The following is a 19,492-nucleotide window of genomic DNA, read 5'->3' as shown; positions in this document are numbered from 1 at the left end:
ATAGTACAAAACTATATAACAAGGACATATGTGCACCATGACACAACATGTAGGCAGTCTATCATGTCAGCTACATAACTAGAAAAAGCCTGTGGCATCAGACATGTCATATACCACTAACAGGTAGAGTAGGCAGTGGTCATTACAGTGGTTAACATTGCCAAAGAGTCAGGATGACACAACAGGGAACACAATGGGGTAACTGTCAGTGTTACACTAATGCAGTGGCTCACACAACAACCTTGACTACCCCTGCAACTTTGGGAAACACTATGCCCACTGTACTGTACCAATGAGCTCAATGTACTGACATTTATAGGTTGGGACACAGTGTGAGTATCAGCAGTACTGTGAGTTGTATGTCTGGAGAAGACTGCTGGGTTCTGAACATGGCAACCAACAGCAGATGGGCATGCACATGGCAGCACAGACATTGATGCACATGGATGATGGGCAAGTCTTGTGAGAGGTGGTATGCCTCTCCCCACTAGAGGTAATCTACTCATGAGTGACAGGGCACATAACACCCAACTTGTACTATGACACTGCTTCAGCACTGCTGTAACAAGGCTTTCTAACAACATGCAACACATGCCATGCTATCATGCTGAGCAGCCAGTGCTGCCATGACCTCTCCATGCCTGAGCTCCTGACTCTCATGTATCACATGGAGTCAGTGTGATACATAATTGATTCCATGAGAAAGTGCACACAGGTCATGGACATGATGCTGCTGCAAACTTTCATAGGGTTGTAAGTGTAGGCATGCAACATCACACACATGGCCACACACATCAGCAGCATTCCCACGTGCAGTTCTATGGATAGTACTACTCTGTTGCAGCACTGAATCACCACCACCTTCGGTCTCAGCTAGGTAAAGAGACACATAATCACCACCATGACCAATATCTGATGACCCTACAGCATCGGACTAGTCAGACACATTATCCTCCTATTGGAGGATATACCATGAGCCACAGGACTGGCCCCTCCAGGGCATGACACTGATGTTAATCCCAATGTAGTGTCTTGTGTGCCACTGACTACACTATCTGAATGAGGCAAATGACATCCCTCCTCAGGATCAGTGGAATGGTTTGTGGAGGAGGCAGAAAAGTGACATGTTGCAAATACAGGTATGATACATGTCATGTACACTAACACAGGGTGAATCAGGCAGGATATAAGTGAAACAGGCTGATAATTCACTATCTACACAGAGTAGTTATGGAGATATTGACTTACCTGGGGGGTGTTGCCATAGGTGGCACTATGCCCTAGAGAGTAGTGAAAATTCATATTAGTCAACCAGTAAACACATGATGATGGCAATTAAAAACCACACATACATGCAGGCATACCTGACGTCCTTCTCTGAATTCATCATCTGTGGAGATATCTGAAATGCCACTGTGGTATACAAATATACACATACACAACAAGTCAGTAGGAAACATGTAGACGTTATCAGGGTGCATTGGCTTGAATGCAAAATCCTGTGTAAGTGAACACAACATTAGTACACATATGCTCACATTGACACTTAAGGGACAGTGTAACATATTTATTGACAGTCATACTGGGTCTGTCATCTTCTGAGGAGGTCACCATCTCTTGGTGGTGTTCTGATGCTGTAGGTTAAAATGGAACATAAATAACAAATGAAGAAAGATCATTTTTAACATCAGGCAGTGGCAGGTCAACTAATACACATAACCCTGAGTGCGAAGACACATACCTGAAAGCTAAGGTCAATGTCTGGAATGGGACAGAGCTGTGCAGGTGAACAGAATATTAGTATACATATGCTCACATTGATACTTAAGGTACTGCAGTATAACATATGTACCAACAGTCTAACCAGGCTTGTTATCTTCTGGGGATGCAACATCCTGTTGGTGGTGTTCTAAGGATGTAGGTTAAAGTGGAACATGAACAAAAAAAAATAAGTAAAGATCACTGTTAGCATCAGGTAATGGCAGGTCAACTGATAAACACAATCCTATCTGTGTACAGAGACACATACCTGAAGGCTGAGCTTGGTGTCTGGATTGGGATGGCCTTGTGCAGGTGAGCAAAACATTAGTACACATATGACACTTAAGGCAACCTCACAATAACATATGTAGAGACATTATGTCATCTTCTGGGGATGACACCCTCTGTTAGTGGTATTCTGAAGATGTAGGTTGAAGTGCAACATGGACAACAAGTGAGTAAAGATCACTCTTAACATCAGGCATTAGCAGGTTAACTGATACACAAAACCCTATCTGAGTACAGAGAAAATACTTGAAGACCAAGGTTGGTGCTGGAAGTGGAACAGCCCAGTGAAGGTGAACAGAAAATTAGTACACACAGTGCTCAGTGTCAGCTAAGCTGTGGTTTAAACAACATATGCAGGCAGTCTTACTGGGTCTTCCCTCGGCTGAGGTATGATGTTGTTCATGGAGCTGGTTTGTCTCTGTGAAATAAATACTAACAGAAAACGTGTATGAATGCATGTACATGAAATTCATGTGTACTATGCTGTCATTTGCATACTACTACATCATAGGACACCAGCTTCTATCCCTCCCCTAGAAATATGATGGTCCTGGCAGATGTTACAGAAGGTCCACCTCCAGTGGCATTCTTCTCTGTCTCTCTCTCTCTCACACACACACACACACACACACACACACACACACACACACACACACACACACACACACACACACACACACACACATATCAGTGGAGTCTTTTGGCTGCATGGAGGATCACATCAGAGTAACAGCAATGACAGGCATCCTGAGATCAATTGTGCCCACCCACAGCATTGACTATGTGGGTGATGTCCCTCCTTATTTGTGTCCTGCACAATGTATTACCCATTCTTCCTAGTAAATTCCTGCCATGTTATCAGAAGCCCTCAAGTATTATCTCACATGCCATATGGGTCAGCAAGCAAGGGTAGTATTGATGAAATTGAATTCATCCTCAAGTCTTGGTGAGTACCTTCACAAGGTAGACCCTTTTTTTCACAAAATCTCACCAAGATGACACTGATATATAAACTGTATTTATATAGCATATATCATGGACAGAAGTAGGTTAAAATTAAAAAAAGAACTGGGTGCACAAGACCCAGAATAAAAAAGTGCCCAATCCTGGCAGGCACATTGGTGTAAGGACTGAAAAAGATGACAGTGTAGAATCCTCAAAATATGGAAACATTCCTACAATGGGACCAGGTCAGGCACAGGGGGAGGATGGCACCCATGCTGTAGAAGGAAGTAGTAATCCACAAAAATCACAAAAACTGATACGCCAAAGAAGAGCCATAAAGACAATAAAGTGGACTATTGAGGATAAGAAAGAAATTATGTATTGTTACTATTATGCAGAAAGCCCAGAATTTTCAGACACAAGATATACAAAATGATTCAGAGAGAAATTAGAGGAAAGAAAAATACTGCCACAGGAAAAATTGTCAGACACTTCAAATGAAAAATTGTGTTCATTAATATAGCAGATTTGTGAAAAACAGTATATAGATCAAGAAACTTTGATCTGTTTGGAAAAAGAAGGATCTAAGGAAGTGTGAAACTATAAACAACAAAACCTAGAGATATTTGAAAAGTATGAAAAAGAAATATGGACATGGGGAAAAAAGAGAGATTTGATATGGTGCAATATTTATGCAAAGGAGAAAACCAAATTAATCAATATAAAGAAGGCAACCCTAAAGATATTCGAAGAGAAATACAGGCAAAGGCATCCAGATAAGGAAAATTTCACAATAAAAAAATAACATCACAAAGATGGAATGTAGAAAAGAAGATAGCAAAGTAGAAGTTAAAAAAAATAGAAGTTGAAGTTAAAGAGTGCCTGCAAAGTGAAGGATTTGATGTAGAAGGTCTAACACAGGTTACATCACAGCATGATGGAGTGACTCTACAAGATAAGGAGAAGCAGGAAAGATCAGGAGACGTGAAGGAGAAATATGGATATGGAAAGAAAAAAGATTTAATATTGTGTAATATTTATGCAAATGAGAAAGCAAAAGTAACCAATACAAAAAGAGCAGCACCAAAGCTATTTGAAGAGAAATACAGGCAAAGGAATCTGGACATTGAAAACTTTACAATACAAAAAATAAGAAGACTAAAAAGGAAAAGTAGAAAAGCAGATTAGTATTGGAGAAGTTAAAGAAATAGAAATTGACATTATGGAGTACCTGCAAAGTGAAGGATTCTGTATAGAAAATCTAATTCAGAAAGTACCACAACAGGATAAAGCAATGGATATCCAAATTAAGGGTAAACCAGTGGAACAGTAAACAATTGGTCAGGTGCCATATGAAGATATTTTGGAGCCTCCCACGGGAAACCAGTATAACGTTCATTTGAAGCTAGACAGCAAGGGAAGGTGCAGGAAACTGAGGAAACTCTGATGCAGTTAATGTTGAGGAGTGATAACCCAGTGAGTTCCCATATGACAGAACATCAGATGACACAGGATGAAATTAAAGAGAATGTGCCACAGGAAGATGCTATAGAACTGTTCACAGAGATCCATGAGAAAACTATAAAGCAATTAAGACAAGAAGTGTCACCATTAGAAGACTATAGAAGAGGGAATAGATCAACAAAAATACTAAGAAAGATAGATGTGATAAAAACCATATGCAGTATTTGAACAGACCAGGATCTATTGTGCACAATCACACATAAACTAAAACTTTCAGCACAGGCAGAAAAAACTTAGATGATATGCAGATAAATATAAAGGAAAAGTACAAGATAAGCAATTTATTGATGACCCAAAAAGGTTTTATAAAGAAATGGGAAACAAGGTAAAAGGAATTGAAATACTGCCAAAAAAAGAAGAAATAGATACATTTTGGAGAAGTATCTATGAAGATCCTGTGGGACATAACAAAGATGCTAAATAGATAAAGAAGTAAAAGAAAGAATGAGAAGTTTAAAGGTACAGGATATGAAATGGGATGAAGTAACAGCCAATGAGATTGAAACAAAGTTAAGAAAAGACTCTAATTGGAAAACCCTAGGCCCAGATGCAGTACCTAACTTTTGGTTAAAAGTATTAACATCTTTGTATGAAGATTTAGCCATGAGTAAGAACTATTTATATGCGTATCCCAAACAAACACCAAAACAATGCTTCTACTTAAGAGTGAACCTGCAAGCTGCCCTAAAAATTATAAACCAATAACTTGCCTTCTGACAACATATAAACTGTACATGGAAATTGATGCTGACAGAGTTTATAGTAATTTAGAAGAAAACTAAATTATGGCAGTTGAACAAAAGAGCAATAAAAGAAAGTCGCATGGAACAAAGGATCATTTGTTGTTAAATAAAGTCATAGTGGAGAACTGTTCTAAGTATGGCATGGATTGACTACAAAAAAGCATTTGATAGTATCCCACATTTATGGATAAAAGAATGCTTAAAATTTTATAAGATATACCCTACACTGATTGACTACATTGCAGTGACCATGAAACAGTGGCAGACCACTTTGCAATTAAACCATGATAAAGGATAAATTATTATCCCAGGGATAAAAATTCAAAGGGGAATATTCCAGGGTGACTCTCTGTCACTGTTGCTATTCTGGCTTGCCCTTAACCCATTAAGCTGTTTACTTAACAGCTTAGGCTATGGCTGTAATGTGGCTCCTAGAAAACAACAAAGTGTAAAGACTTCTCATCTTCTCTTTGTTGATGATTTAAAACTGTATAGCTCATCAGATGAGGAACTGAAAGCACAACTGCAGGTTGTCAAAACATTCTCAGATGATATAAGAATGTCATTTGGTCTTGATAAATGTGCAAAAGCAACCTTTAAAGCAGGAAAATTGCAGCACTAGGAAAATATCAGTTTGAGATAAGAGTGTGATATAAAAGAACTTGAGCAAGAGGGAGTGTATAAATATTTGAGAATTGCTGAAGGATCAACAAAAAAGCATGAACAAATGTGAATAAAGCTTAGTAAGGAATACTTTAGAAGACTTCAATTAATCATGAACACAGCATTAACATCTGGAAACTAAATTCAAGCCACAAACCAATTAGCTCTTCCTATCCTAACTTACAGTTTTGGAGTGACTGACTGGCCCAAAAGCTTGTTGGCTAGATTACATAGGGGAAAAAAACGAATGCTTCATGCTCACCAAATGATTTATAAAAAACAGTGTATACCAGGATTATATATTCCGTATATTGGGTTGGGCCTCCTTGAAATTGATTACATGTATAGATCTGCAATCATGGGACTCCAAGCATATCTGCTGACCTCATAAGACCTAAACATAGTGAAAGCTTTGAAACATGAGGAGAATAAATCTAAGATGACTTCTCTGCTTAATCTAGCAGAAGCATACTGGCATCAAGCAGGAATGGAAATCAAACTAGAAGTTGATAAAAATCACGGAGCAACTGAATGTGCCAAAAAACAAAAGAAAGAATGTAAGGTGAAGGACCAGATGAGAAGGCAAGAAATGTGGAAAATGCATAAATATAGTTGCAAGTTTAGAAAACTTTGGACGAACCTCATGTTGATCAGATTCAAATGCAGGAATGGTTAAGGAGAGGCAAATTCAAACCAAGAGATAAAGGGTTAATATTGGCTGCCCAAGATAGTGGGCTATGTACACACTGGTTTCCAAAGTGTTGAACATGTTGGAGAAACAGAAAAATGTAGGTTTTGTAAAACCAAATTGGAAACAGTCGCACACCTCTTTGCTGGTTGTGGCACACTAATGGCAGAAGGACTGTATTTTGAAAGGCATAATATATGTGACAAGACTGTTGCATTGGGGATTGTGCAAACATTATGATAATGAAGTGGCTGAAAAACACTGGAAATGAGCCACAAAGCATCACAAAAGATGATGAAGTTTATATAAACATGGGATCACCCATTAGCAACAGTTCAAAATATAGATGCTAAAAAACTGGATATAGTGGTCCATGAAAAGAAGAGAAAAGTAGCATTGATCATTGAAATCTCCACACTCAGTGACTACAGTGTCTTGCATACAGATAGACACAAAGTCATAAAATATCAGTATTTGCAGGCAGAAATGAGAGCAATGTGGAAAAAAGATACTCGGACAGTTCAAATAGTAGTAGGAGCAATGGTCTTATAAAAAAGAATCTACAATCGTATTTAGATATGTTACTAATACATGTAACCCCATATGAATTGCAGAGGGAGTCATTACTGGGCACATTGTGGGTGCTGTGAAGAACACTTCTGGCTGACATCAAAGATTGAAACAATACTAATTTCATGAACTTTAATCACACTTTGACTTAGGAATGGGGTCCTTCCCATCATGGTATTAGAAACCCAAAAGATTTGCAGAGATTAAAAGGGAAAAATTTGTCAAGTCCACTCCAACCAGACATCTGTCATAATAAAACATGCACATATCAGGATGTATACATGTAGTTCACCTATGTTTGGACAGGAATTAAAATTATGGAATGGTTTAAGGCTCCATAAACAGCAACATAACTCCATGAAAACACAGCTAAGGCATGCAAAATATTTATTAGAAAAATGACACATTAAAAAACAAAGTGTACACTAAAACTGGTCAAATTAAAAGATGGTTAGCACTTTCACATACCATGTGTATGCTTCATCAGAGGTCTGGGAGTTTCCAGTGTAAAACACAGCATCAGTAAATACCCGCAAACCATACTTTTGAAGTGAACACTGATATGGACTAACAGATAGAACTTGCATTCTCAGTGGATATGGTCAGAATCCATCCATATCTGCAGTTAAATCAAGATGGTAGAAATATATCCGTACACTTGCATGTGTGATAAAGTTCACTGGAATGATGGAAATGTATCCATAAGCCTGCATATAGGAGAAAACCGACCTTTACCCTTTATGTAACTACATGTTCAGGTAATGATGAGTTCATACTATAAACTCTGTGTAGTATGGCATACATGGTATACAAAGGAAACTCTAACCACCCCAAAACACTGATAAGCCCAAGAATTGGAAACAGCAGCACAGACAGCTGAACTCATGAAAGCTTACTTTATGGGTATGATGAGTTAGATAACTATGCCTAACAGCAAGGGTATCTCAGCACACATAGCTGTTAAACACAATTTTCACCGTACATAATTAATGAGTTTCATTAGCATAGAATGTTTTGGAATCATGTCCACTAACATCCATGTAAGTTCTTGAATCTTGGTGCATTAACCAATAGCGCTACGTAAGTGTACATTGCTGAGTGCAAATGCCCAATAGTTGGCAGTGTATGTGTACATGTAAAACACATTCCCAATGCCCATCAGTAGGCTTCTATCACCTTCTTTGTGCCAATTTAAAAAGGTGATAATGGTACATTTTCAGGTCATTCCCTTGTTACCTTTAGACTAAGTGGTACCTCAGTGAGCAATTTTCAGAAGGCATTTTTCTACAACCTTTCTACAACTTCCAACAAAATTTTAACTGAGAGGAGACTACAGTATGTCTGAGCACACATCTGGATGGGCAAGGAGACAGTGCAGATGCTGGTAGTGATTGTACAAAATGACTCAAGGAGTCACATTAGAGGAACTTCACCCAGATTGATGCGAGGAACTAGATTGGCAGGGAGTTTTGCAGATGGATCAGGATTTTCAGAACTGTCATACAGGTCCACCACCACTATGATGACCTTCACCATAAGAATTAGGAGCAATTGCTGGAGTGAATCGATGATGTTCAGTGACAGCCCCCAGATGCTTACATTGAGTGATATATTCCACACACCTAATACACGCATGTATTAATTACTGAACAGATAATGTGCAGTAATTATTTGTGATTCCTAACTATACATGGTATATTCAGTCAGATGAAATGATGCATATAGATGTAGTGGAATAGGGAGAACTTAGATTTTTTCTGGTCAGACTCTATTTATTCATCTGTGCTACTATCATTAAGTGTGTTTTAATGTAGAATGTGACTGAGTATTACACCATTCAGGTCTGTATGACTGCACATTCCTAGATTATCCATAGATATGGACGATCTTAATTGCAGGTGTGCAATAAATTACAGCAAAATTTTCCTTCAGTCCTGATTGTATAAGTGTAATAATGCACAGATACACTGGTATGTAGTTAGACTGTTAATCAATGTAGCAGTACTGTGTTAAGCTGTGTAACTGTGGGTTCAAAAGCACATTTTTGTCATGTATATGCATTAATTTATTAACATTAATTCTTTTACTATGATACTGTAGGATGGTTGGATGCTCCATTGCTAAAATGTTTGCATGTTTTATTGTCACTGTCCATTAATGCATACAGTGACTATTAATGCATGCAATGATTAGGCCACAGAAGACAAGGTGTTTCTAGGTTACCTGCAACATTTCAAAAGTATTCTATGGTAATCAGTTTAGTGCCAGGAATATTGCTGAGGTTTGATTGCATCACTAGTGGAATCACTTAACTGCATAAGTTTAGTTTTAAATGTGCATCAATGACTGTAAACATATACTACATTCCTTGTGAATTAGGGATATGTAAACAATGCAGATGTAAAGAGATTTAAAATGAAAGGGTGATGCAAGTATTGTAGCAAGTGTACAGACCGAGTCCTAAGACACACTTCCTCTAGGTTGTTGTCAGTTATGCTAGTGTGCAGATAAATCTGCACTGCCGTGTATAAATATCTCTATGTGCTAACTGTCCATAGCCTTGTTTTATAGCACTTTAATCACTAAAGTGCATATCATTACAATAGTCTATGAAATGAGGTCATTTTCCATTACATGCTATATAACTATATATGACACAGGTACTGCTGTTGTGTAATACTTTCACCTTTTTGTATATTCTTACAGGTGCTGAGGATAGAGGATGAAATCATGCAATATGCATTGGGTGAATGCACAGATTGGAGGAGCAGTGATGGTGGAAAGGTATAACTTCAGTAGTTGTTCCCTCATTATTAATGGTCATTCAGTGCTTCCAGGTAGCACTGTTTATGCAGATGGTGCCAATGCATGCAAATATTTATACGTTCCCATAATGCAACACCTAGGTATATCTCCTAAGTTTAATGGTGCCACACATATGCTGACCTCATGATTAAATTTTAATGTGCTGATACATATGAAACTGCCCATTGTAAGGTAATACTGTCTGCTGACACAACCTAAATGATAATCACCTGTGTTGTAATTCTCCTTGGAGTGTAGTTTTCTGTGTGTATTACAGAAGGTTTGTATTAGTTTGCTGAAATTTTATTTTGGTGAACACCTATTCTTTGACCCCCTATTCACTGAAAATTACTTCAGCAATTTGTTGAATTTACCAAGGGCAAAGATGTATTTGGCCAACTACAGAACTTTGTCCTTTTCTCAACTGTAGTGTGAACTTCGAGTTGGTATATATAGTTGGGGTAGTTGGGGGGTGTGGGGGGTGAAGTCCCCCACTTGGGTGGGTTTGATTCACTTACATGTTGCTCTGTTGTGCTGTGGGCAAGTATTTCCTTGCCTTTGTTAAATTCAGCAAATCTCTAAAGTGATTTGTGCTGAATAAGGGTCGATGAACAGGTGTTAGACCCAATTACAGATAACTGGTGTGTGTTTGCTGATGTTGTGATTATTCTTAATTGCATAAACTATAGCTCCCAATCTTATTTCAGGTTTATCAGCATACTATGTGAACAACTTAAATATACAGCAGTAGTACTCAGTTAATTTCATGGTCTGCATGTCTTGCCTGTTCAGATGTTATAGGTTCATAGGTTCATACTAGGCTATCTGCCCTAGGGCATTTGTAAGCCTAGCCAGAGTGTGTTTGGCTTTCGCCACCCATTTTAAATTAATTTTGCTATGCCCTTTTTCGAGGTTAGTATACTGTGCCTCTGTCTAACAGTGACACAGAAGTGATACCTGGGGTAAACCTACGATCCCCCATCCACTCATCAAGATTCCTCTTGAAGAGAGTCAATGAGGGACTCTGCCTAACCTGGACTGGGATTTTATTCCAGAGTGAAGGGAGCCTCTGGGTTATGAATCTGTCCCTCTAGCATGTCCTATTTATTTCAGTTCTGAGGTTCAAGTCTCTCAAGCGTAGCTCAATGGGATTTGGATTTTCTGAGGTGCAGCATGTCCATTAATTCCGGGTTGGACATGGCTTTATCGTCAGGCACAGATCACCTCTGAGCAGGTGGTATGCCACTGAGTAGAGCTGGAGTTTCTTTAACCGGGCAGCATATGGCATCTGTTTGAGCCCTTTGATCCTCTTGGTGAGGTACTTTTGGGGTCTTTCCAGTTGCTGCAGGTGTCTGGTAAGGTACATCCCAAAAGGGGCATTGTACTCAATTATGGGCCTGATGAGGGATGAGTAAAGAGGCATGATGACCTCCCCTGATCTAGATGTGAATCCCTTCATGATTAGGTGGGCTATATAAAATGTTTTTCTAACCACTTTGGCCACGTGGTTGTCAAATGAGAGATTGCTATCAACTTGGGTCCCCAGATCCCTAATTACTTCTTCCATACTTAATGGATTACCACTTATGTGGTAATTTGTGGGCACTTTGTTTTTGCCAAAGGGGATGACTATACACTTTTTGGCATTTAGCTTGAGGCCATTGCTTTGGCACCAGTTGTCTGTATCTATGAGGCCCTTTTGTAGGATGCTTCTGTCGGCTGGAAAGTCGATTATGGTGCCCAGTTTGCAGTCATCTGCGAACTTGGTCAGCCACAGTCCTTCCATGTTGGCCTGTACCTCTGAGAAATATATACCAAACAAGAGAGGTCCCAGGACTGAGCCTTGTGGGATGCCACTTGTAACTGGTTTGGAGTCTGACATGGCTCCAGCAATTCTAACCATGTGGGTTCTGTCCTTGAGCCAGTTTGCAACCCATCTAGTGACATAGGGGTTTATATTTAAGCTGTTGAGCTTATCTATAATGCCCGAGTGGGGTATTGCATCAAAGGCTTTTGTGAGGTCCAGGTAGGCTGTGTGGACCACCTTCCCCTCGTCAATGGCCTTGGTGACTGCTTCAAAGAAATTGACCAGGTTTAAGAGGCAGGATCTGCCCTTAACAAAGCCGAACTGGGTAGGATCCAGTGTCTGCAGGTCCCCAATATCTTTATTTATAAGATCCATGATGATCCTTTCCATAGCTTTGCAGACCAAGCTAGTCAGGCTTATGGGGCGATAGTTTCCAGGATCCGTTGAGGCACCACCTTTGTGGAGAGGGACCACCATTGTTGTACGTCACTCTTTGTACATATCCTGTAGTAAGGCTGAGACTAAACAGTAGTTTTATGTTTGGGTTTAGCTCTTCTTGGAGTTCATGTAGGATGCAGCCCAGGACACCGTCTGGTCCCATTGATGCTGTGTTTCTTGCTTTGGAGAGTGCGGCTCTTACCTGAGCCTCTGAGATGTCAGGGGGGGCAGCACTCTGCTGGGATAGATATTTGCCCTTTTGGTGGGGAGTGGGGGAGAAGTTTGCTCTGAACCTGTCAGCTAGGATGTTGGCAATGTCTGTGGGTTCGGTGTATTTTTTGTCATTTTGGACTAATTTTGAGCATATCTGGGAATTCCCACCCAGGTTCCTAACATAACTAAAGAAAGCCTTGTGATTATCCTTAGTGTCCTGTGCAATTTTTCTCTTGAAGCTGGCCTTAGACGATTTTATGAGTGCCCGTAGTTTTTTGCTAATACTGATCAGAGATGCCTTCCCTTTTTGGGATTTTGCTCTATCATGTAGTAGCTTCCTCCTTCTATTGTATAGTTTGTTTATGGCTGGGGTCCACCAGACAGGACGTCTGCCTTTGGAGGATTGGGTCTTGGTTTTATTTGGGATTGCATGATCCATGCATTCCTGAAGGTGTTCATAGAATGCGTTTATAAAGGATTCTGCGATCTGGGCCGCATTTTCCACAGGCTCGGGGGCTTTGAAGGATTCCACCTTGGTTTTGAGGAGTGTGAAATTTGCTTTAGAGAAGTTATTCACTGTGGTTTTCTGGGCAGGGGGTGGGGTCGGGATGTGAATATCCAGTGAGATTAGTTTATGATCTGATCTTACCAGTGAGGGATACACTTCTGGTCTGGAGGATAGAGTCCCCACGTTGGTGATGGTCAGGTCCAGTATATTTTCCCCTCTTGTGGGAGTGGTAACAAGTTGTTCCATAGCATTTGAGTTTATAAATTCTAGGAACCTTTGGGCTAAGGTGTTGGAGCTAGAGTAATGCTCCCAGTCTATGTTTGGGTAGTTGAAGTCGCCCAATATAATGGTGTTTAGAGAGACCTTCATATTTTCCAGTGTTCTCAGGAAGGCCGAGTAGAGTTCCTGGGTTTGGGAGGGTGGTCTGTCGCAGGCTATAAACTGGAAGGCAGTTTTACCCACTGTTAGTTGCACATGGATAGTCTCTGATGCTTTGTGCTGTGCCGCCAACCTGGAGGTGTGGGTATCTTTGACGAATATTGATACTCCCCCTCCTTTTGTGGTTCGGTCCAAGTTTTGGTGCCGAAAAGCATGGTATGAAGTATAACCTGGTAGTGCTGGGGTGCTCTCAGGAGCCTTGAACCAGGTTTCTGTTACTGAACAGATATCGATGTTCTCCAAGCTAAGGAGAGTTTTGAGTGCATGCATCTTGAGGTTTAGACTTCTGGCATTGAGTAGCACTACTCTTAGTTTCTTATCCCTTGTGATACCTATGGAAGTGGGTTTGTCTTTTGAGCTTTGCCTAAAAAAGGCACTATGGGGGTAGCAAGAGCTTTTGCCAATATCCGAAAGCCCAGTGGTGATAGGTGCAAGCCGTCCTAGCGAAGCATCGTGGATTGTCGAGCATGTCATCCCAGGCTGACAGGCATTGGATCCCCTTTGAATGACACCAATACTTAAGCCAATTGTTGAAATTGATCATCTTGTCTTCATATTGTGGCATCATTCTTGGTGAGGGTAAGATGCTACTCAAGGTCAGGTCATACCGGCCTGGGCTACATGCTCAGAGAGCTCGTCTATGTCTCTTTTCATGTAGTCCAGGGAGGTATGTCTCAGGTCATTCACACCAGCATGGACAATGACTGAGTCATATTTGTACTTGCCTTGGAGTGACCTTAGTGCTTGTGTTATGTGGCGGATTCTAGCGCCCGACAGGCAGCTCACCGTGACCTTCTCCTTGTTCAGCCTGGTGAGTGGGATGTCAGTGTGCCTGACGATAGAATGTAGAAACTTGTCTGATGCTGAAAAATTAAACGGCTGGATCTCGACTCGGACAAAAGGTTTATTCAAAAACACAAAATCCAAACACATTAAGCGCTTTCATCTGTCAAGCAGACTTCCTCAGAATAATGTAAACTGTTACTGCTCTTCTTAAATATCCAGTTTTGGCGCCAACATACAACCATAAATTAAGCATTTAAACACATATGCACCTATTCATAAAGAGTACAAAAAATAATAAAAATAAGCATATTGTGCATACTGTTTTACTAATCTTTAAAAATCAGCATTACAAACGTATATCATAATACATTGCAAGATGTTAAATACTGTTGTACTATTCTAAATATCTTCTGTGTGCAATGAACCAACTTGACTCTGTAATGTCAAGATTTGTTAGCCTTCATATTTATGAGTCCTAAAGCCTTGCAATATACTTTTAACCCATGTCCACCATAAGCTGAACATGTCTGGGTAGACTATATACACTAGATCTTATATCAAGGATTTCTAATAATATATATGTAGTGGTAAAATATGCATTTTAATGTTGTTTATAAGTGTGATAAATTGCTGTATAGGTATAGTTGATACTTTTTTGTATAAAAATCATTAAAAGTCATTAAAAATGTTATATAATAGAAAATTAAAAATTATAAATTATTATGAAATTATTTTATAAAATTATTTTATGATATGATGATTATTTAATAATTTAATAATTTAATAATTAATAATGTGATAATTATATAAATAATTGATGTTAAAAATTGGTTGATAAATATATGAATAATAAATGCATGATTGTAAAATAAGATGTAAAAATGTAAAAATGTAGAGTGCCATAAATATAATGCTTCAGAGTGCCTCCTGATATTCACTTGCAAACTTGAGTCTAGATACTATTTGGTCAAGATGAGATATGGTTTAATACTAATAAAATCATTAATGCCTGGAAAGGTAGTGGCATCTAAAAATATTTGCCATCTACTCTCTTTCATAGCCAACTGGGCTTTAATATTGCCCCCATAAGGAGTTTGTTGTACGGTATCAATGATGTTAAATTTAAAATAATGATTGTCATTATTATGCATAATATGTCTATATAATGCATTCTTATTGTCATGATTTCTAATACCATATAAATGTTCATAAATCCTTCATTTGAATAATCTCTCTGTTTTCCCAATATAGTATGCATTGCATGCTACACACGTTGCTAAATAGACCACAAATTTTGTATTGCAATTGCCCTGTCTACTATATACATATGTTCTATTGGCATTTTCCAATTTGCATCCTCTTTCCTCGTTAATATATTTGCATTGATTACATGCACCACATTTTTTCGTACTAGATGTATTTCCTCCTTTTTTACAAATACCTTTTGGTTTCCAGCAACCTCTTTATATTAAAACCAGTTTTATATACAATTTTGGGGAAGGTCCCCAACATCTTCGTAGATTCATCATTACGTATAACCTGATTCCATCTGTCTTTTATGAAGTTTTCAATATAGTATACTGTGGGAGAATACATTAATACACAAACTCTTCGACTGGGTTCTTCCCCTGGGTTTTTGGCTGGTATTAATTTTCCATAGTCATAGTTCCCCAAGAGGGACTTATACTTTTTGCCCCATTCACTAACAACATATTTGACCGTGTCTGTCAAGAGGTTGACTGGATATCCCTTGATAATGAACATGGATTTAATATGTTCCATTTCTTTCAACATAATTTCCTTGGTGGATGACATGCGAGCAGCCCTAATGCATTGCCCTTTAAAAATATTTTTGAACACGTGGGGAGGATGGTTGCTACTATAAACCAAATAATCGTTCGAAAAGGTCTCCTTCCTATAAATATTTGATAAAAATCCCTTTTCCCCATGACTTACATACGTGTCCAAATATGCAATGCCACTTGTGCTAGTAGAATATGTAAACTTCAAAAATTCAGTAGTGTTGTTGATGTATCTGATAAATTCTGTGATTTTGTCTGTAGGTCCATCCCATAACACAAACAAATCATCTAAGAATCTGGTATAATGTGCAATATACTGGTAATATTCAGATTTAAATAAACATTCCGTTTCCCATTCATACATCACCAGATTGGCAAATATGGGAGCACAAGCTGCTCCCATTGCAACACCTCTAGTTTGTTTAAAAATTCATTTTCAAACTGTATATAGTTGTGGTCTAAGACCAACCCCATCATATCTGTTATAAGGCTTATTCTATCCCAACTTAGACTAGAACATTTCCTCAAGCTGCTGCTAAAGTATTCTAACCCCTGTTCCTTAGGAATGCAGGAAAATAAATCAATAACATCAATGGTTATAAAAACAAGATTGTTTTTCCAAACTTGTGAAGTTAACTGCCCCAAAAATGTCCATGAGTCCTTAGTTAAATGTGGGATGTTCTTATACACAGGTTTAACCCATGTGTCTATAGCTACACCCAAAGGGAAGGTTTTGGCTCTACTTCCTGATATAATAGGCCTAAAAGGAGGGTGTATGAGGCTTTTATGGACTTTGGGTATCCCCACAATGGTAGCTAGTTTGGGGTATTCAACTTTTAAAAAATTATAAGTGTCCAGATTGATTCTATTGTCTAACATGTATTCCTCTAATGCTAAATCAATTCGCCTGTAACCTATATTAATCTCATTTAGAGATATGGCGTCATAATTGCCTGATTGATGCAATATATGATATATTTCATTGATGAGTACATAAGATTAAATATTACTATTCCCCCCCTTTATCTGGTTTCATTAACCTAACTTCTTTGTTGTTGACAAAATTGGATAAACACTTATGTTCCTCCTCTGTTAGGTTATCCTCAGGTCCAGAATTGTGGCTTTTCTCCACCTTAAGATTATTTCTAAAGCTGTAGATATCACTACACACCATTTTCTCAAAATTTGACACTTTAACATTACTAGGAGGTATGAACGTACTCTTTTTCATGAGACTTGGAGGTACCTTTTTAGAAGTTTCTCCTTTGCTATCATTGAAGTGGATAGCTAAATTGAGTCTTCTGCAAAATAGTTTAACTTCAACAATAGTGTCTACTACATTGAATCTCACAGTGGGTATGAATTTCATACCTTTAGAAAAAACACTAAAAAACTCCACAGTAATGTCAAGGTTAGTGTAGTTGAACACGTTGAACCCTTAACCAAATAGTATCTAGACTCAAGTTTGCAAGTGAATATCAGGAGGCACTCTGAAGCATTATATTTATGGCACTCTACATTTTTACATTTTTACATCTTATTTTACAATCATGCATTTATTATTCATATATTTATCAACCAATTTTTAACATCAATTATTTATATAATTATCAAATTATTAATTATTAAATTATTAAATTATTAAATAATCATCATATCATAAAATAATTTTATAACATAATTTCATAATAATTTATAATTTTTAATTTTCTATTATATAACATTGTTAATGACTTTTAATGATTTTTATACAAAAAAGTATCAACTATACCTATACAGCAATTTATCACACTTATAAACAACATTAAAATGCATATTTTACCACTACATATATATTATTAGAAATCATTGATATAAGATCTAGTGTATATAGTCTACCCAGACATGTTCAGCTTATGGTGGACATGGGTTAAAAGTATATTGCAAGGCTTTAGGACTCATAAATATGAAGGCTAACAAATCTTGACATTACAGAGTCAAGTTGGTTCATTGCACACAGAAGATATTTAGAATAGTACAACAGTATTTAACATCTTGCAATGTATTATGATATACGTTTGTAATGCTGATTTTTAAAGATTAGTAAAACAGTATGCACAATATGCTTATTTTTATTATTTTTTGTACTCTTTATGAATAGGTGCATATGTGTTTAAATGCTTAATTTATGGTTGTATGTTGGCGCCAAAACTGGATATTTAAGAAGAGCAGTAACAGTTTACATTATTCTGAGGAAGTCTGCTTGACAGATGAAAGCGCTTAATGTGTTTGGATTTTGTGTTTTTGAATAAACCTTTTGTCCGAGTCGAGATCCAGCCGTTTAATTTTTCAGCATCAGACAAGTTTCTACATTCTGTTGTTGTTAGTGAGTATTTTCATGCCTGACGATAGAGTCACCTATTACAAGTGTATCAGGTGTGTTGTTTAGCCTTAAGGGCTGTGACTGTTCGGCACACTGGCTTTGTGAGCTATGTGTTGCACGTGTTTTATTTTGGGGTAGCGGTTGCTTGGGTGTCTGCTTTGGAGGTCTCTGCTGCTTAGGCAGATTTTTATTATATTGGTGGCTGATGTCTCACATCATCAGTGTTGTTGGCAGAGTTGTATCACTGTGCTGTGATTGGTTCTGCTGTTCTTGCACATAGATATGAGTGGAACTATATGTGTGTTATAACACTTAGCACACATATCCATGTTTTTACACATTACTATTTCAACATGCACTTTTGATGCACAGTGTGGTACTAGATCCTGCCCAGTGATGTCCAACATGGGCATATGCTGTTTCATTGTGGCATTTAAATATGTCTGGGTAACCTGCATGTGTTGAGTATTAATTAAGTACAAATAAAAACAATGTTTCAGCAATATGTATTTACATAAGTTATGTACATATGTCTAAACATGGTCATTCTGTATATTGTGAGGACAATGCATTAAGCTGTGACCCATAAATTCCACTTCAATGTGATCTCAAGATGCTGTCTGGGTGTATCTTACCCATAGTGAGACATTTCACTACTTTGCATAACTATCAGCATACTCTCATACAATGTTTAAATGCGGGAATTCACTTCATAGCACATATCCCTTTTGAGGTTTATTGACATGTTTTACATGTTACAGTTACATTTTTCTATAGTAATGCATTATTTACATTACAGTTTATACAAGGTAGTGTCTCATTCAAGTGTTGGTCTATGGGTTTAGCAATTTTAGCTTTCCTGCCTTGTTTCTTATAATTTGCTCATATTGGTTTACAGTCTTTGTGCAGTGCTCCTGTGTGTTGTACAGACAAACTGCACAGTGTCATTGATGAGCTTGCACATATTACCCCAGTGCAAATCCTGTTTTCCCATTAGATGTTTCAGACAGTCATGTCACCTATGGTTTACCATTTTGGGAGGTAAACTTATTCAGTAGTCATATATATTTTAAAAGGTCATAGTCATTTATGCCTTGTATGGATGCCACTGCTGTACACACCCTTCTTTCAGGCCAGATGTGTACAGCTTG

The sequence above is a fragment of the Protopterus annectens genome, chromosome 6.part0, assembly GCF_019279795.1.
Source record: "Protopterus annectens isolate FY-2018-M chromosome 6.part0, PAN1.0, whole genome shotgun sequence".
NCBI lineage: Eukaryota > Metazoa > Chordata > Ceratodontiformes > Protopteridae > Protopterus > Protopterus annectens.
Note: the sequence above shows the minus strand (reverse complement) of the source record.